Source organism: Bidens hawaiensis, unplaced genomic scaffold, assembly GCF_021521415.1.
Source record: "Bidens hawaiensis isolate Kalapana, Puna unplaced genomic scaffold, B.hawaiensis_p1.1 tig00035904_1, whole genome shotgun sequence".
In the NCBI taxonomy this organism is placed as follows: domain Eukaryota; kingdom Viridiplantae; phylum Streptophyta; class Magnoliopsida; order Asterales; family Asteraceae; genus Bidens; species Bidens hawaiensis.
In genome coordinates, this window is record NW_027496246.1 from 71,243 (window position 1) to 74,835 (window position 3,593).

The 3,593-nt window shown below is 36.2% G+C and overlaps 1 pseudogene across 1 annotated transcript; it reads right to left on the minus strand.

Moving 5' to 3' along the window:
• Positions 1-311: 311 nt before the first annotated feature.
• On the minus strand, positions 312-3,257 carry LOC143587841 (7-deoxyloganetin glucosyltransferase-like; annotated as a pseudogene). The gene is made up of 2 exons (XR_013144981.1): positions 2,728-3,257; positions 312-1,324 (listed from the first exon to the last, which is right to left on the minus strand). The product of XR_013144981.1 is annotated as a 7-deoxyloganetin glucosyltransferase-like (transcript).
• Between the last annotated feature and the right edge of the window lie 336 nt (positions 3,258-3,593).

The window sequence follows — 3,593 nt, forward strand, 5'->3', positions numbered from 1 at the left end:
TTTTTGGATAGTTCGGATACGGATAGTTGGATAATTCGAATACGGATTCGGATAGTTTTGAACACCCCTACCAGAAATGTTTGCGGTCGAGTAAATAGCTTACGAACGAATGAATTGGATCAAGTTGGAAAATAAAAAGATTTATACAAGTTATATGTTTCGTCACCAGTTTATGTAAAAGCCTTAGCTATGAATATGTTAAATACCTATGACTTGACCATGCTTTTTCAATAATTTCGTCGTATTCTCATTTATATGGATCATGACATGATAAAAAGTTAAATAGATTTCTCTTGTAAAAGGCCATGACCAAGCACATAAAATAGAATTTATTTTTGAAAATAGGTGGCACAATGCGATAAAGATACATGCATACAAAATAGATCAAGAGTTATTTTGGAGAATTTTTTAGCAGATTAATTAGTTTCTCCATATTAATCACAGATGAACCAGAAGGAAATGTGCATGCTGCCTTAGCCTTGTTCATTAAATCAATGACATTGTTTCTCATCTCTTTTCCCTTTTCTCCATTCATCAACTCGATCACTAGCTTCGAAACTTCATCTCTCTTAACATTGTTGTCGATCTCCAAGGCAATCTTCCACTTATTGCAACTCAACCGGCAATTCGGTTGTTGATCAGAGAAAAACGGCCAACAAATCATTGGGACACCATAAGAGATACTTTCAAGTGTAGAATTCCATCCACTATGCGTTAAAAACCCTCCTATTGACGGGTGACTTAGAACCTTTTCTTGTGGGCACCAACAAACATCCCTCTATTGCTTGTCTCCGCCAAAAACTCGGGTGGAAGCACAACGGAATCACCACCCAAAAGGTCCGGTCGTATCACCCACAAGAATGATTGTTTGCTCTTAGCAAGTCCCCAACAAAACTCGACTAGTTGTTGAGGTGTCATCACAGTGATGCTACCAAAATTTACATAAACAACTGACAATGGCTCTTTGCCATCTAACCATTCTAAGCACTTAGGCTCTTCTTTCCAAAGATTTGATTTAATGGAATCTAGAGATTTATCAACATTATTATTCTCAAGTAGATGCAAAGGGCCTATGCCGTAGCACTTAGGGAGTTTCGACGAGAGCGCCTCTAGAATATCATATTCTAGCTCGTTAAAAGTGTTGAAAATAATGGCCTTTGCGGTTTTCGCTCTCATATTTCTTGCTGAAAAAATTCAACCATATACTTGTCACCAGGATAAATCATTCTAGCAAAAGGAGGAATATCTTTTAGACGCATTCCCGGCATGGCAGGGATACAATCAATGACTGTATCCAAATACCCATTGTCTAAATAACTTGGATCTGCACAAGAAACAGATAATGATTAATTTGGATACACGTAAAAACTAAATACTTTTATCTACGCAGCTAAATATTTAGTCGGCCTCTATCTTTTCCTTTCTCGGCTGAATGTTTTAGTCACTATATTATATGTGTTTACTTATTGGGTTTAACTTTTTTTACTTACCATTTTTATAAAGTTTATAAACTAAATATACCGATTACAATCTACTTGATGGTAGGCCGATAACGGCAAATGTAATTTTTTTCTGCCATAAACCTCCGATATTTAAGGATTTTCTCCTTAAAATCTTCTTCAAAATTAAACTGTTTTTCAAAACATAAATGTTCCATTAACATACAAGCAAATACCCCCGAATATGTGTCGAATTATTATAGGCTTAAGTTGGGCCCCTTTGCTTTTCATAAAATTTCGTGTTCATAAAGTGGCGACTAAGGCTTAGCCAGCTTCGCTGACGTATCACTTGTTTATTGGTCAAAAACTCAATAATTGGATAGATGTAAACTAAAGTAGACATGTCTATTTTGGGAAAAAAATATGTCAAAGTTATTTATTTTGGTAATTTACTTGAGCATTAATTCCTAAGTCTCTTTATAATAAACTAGGGTTTTGTCTGGCATGTTGTGCCGGAGCAGGTTGGTAAAACTCGGATGGTGATAACTCAAGTATTGTCGATCCTGGGTGTTAAGGCGTTAAGTTGACGCAATTTCAGTAGATTTCAGTTTTTGTTATGGTAACAGAACAAAAAAATATATAAAACCAAAAAAAATTAAATATTGAGATAGACCAACATGGTGAAGTCGGTCAGTTTTTAGTAAAACTCAGGCGTAGTAAAACCCGAGCTTTGTCAATCCCGTTCACTATGACGGTGAGTTTACACATATTCAGTCAGTTAACATCATGTTTGTTACAATACCTGAACTAAAACAAAATTGACATTTGGTTGGTTTTCGTTGCGTTCGTTACGATATAAGAATTAAAAAATAAGTAAAATAAAAAAAAATCCTAAAATCAATATGGTGTCGCAAAGTGACCCAGTAAAAATTTTACGACACCAAAGTTCCTAATTATTATTTTTAGATAATTCAAATCAGTGTGATGTGTGATGTTTATGTAGCAGTTTTTTCCCTATGTAAAGTATTAACACTGCTCATGACCTTGAAAAATTTGGCAACTTGTTTGCAACCATGAATTCTTATAAATAGCAGGTTCTATCTAGTCTTTAACAACAGATGTATTCGATATACTTTTTAAACTTTCTGTATATAAACTTGTTCTATAGTATTCTATAACAATGTCCACTATGAGATATATCTTTGTAATACGCCAAAACATGTACAATAAAGTTTGTGAGAAATATATTTAACTTGATTGTACAATAATAAATGGGGAAAATATTTACCTTTGAGGGGCATCAAACCTTTTTGTATTAGATTGGCGATCTGATCGAAACATATGAGTGAACCCGGTCCGGATGTCCATAGGAGCACAGCGGGGACACCCAATTCTTCGGCGGCAGTGAGGGTGAAACCCATAAGGATATCGGCCACCATGCAAGTCACTGGGGAATAATCAGCACTCGCTTTAGCGAAGACACTTTTAATTTGACCCAAACCCTTTGCAAGGATGGACTTGACTAAAGACGGAGTGTCCGGACTGACATTAGGGTTTTTCGGTGGTGGAAGACCATCCGAATAGGTCTCGAAGTGGAACGAAGGGCGATCTTTAAGGGCGTCAGAGCCTAGTGATCGTAGAAGGCGCTGGTGGTCGTACTCGGTGACTACAAAGGTGATCATGAAACCTTTGGAGTGAAGGAGTTTTGCAAGTTTTAGCATGGGGTTAATGTGACCTTGTGCTGGGGCTGGGAAACACACTGCATGTGACTTGTTATCATGTATTGAACCCATGAGGATCTCTCTCTATCTCTGATTACACACACACACATATGCAAAGTGAGGACACGATATTTATAGACATATATGCGGTCAGTGGCGGATTCAGAAATTTTTGTTACCCGGGGCATAAAATAGATCGGGTAAAATGAGTCGGGTCAAATAGAATAGGGTTGTCCAACCATTTTTTAGGCACACGGTGGAATGAACTTTCGTGGTATATGAAAGGTAACAAAACTTTTAATTGGAGGGTCAAAATTTACTTTTTGTTTATATATGCTTCGTAAATCTACTGGCAGTAGTTGATAATACTCGAAGGGTCATAAATTGTCTTTTTTAAAAAGACTTTTTTATATAATAACATAATATTTCTTTG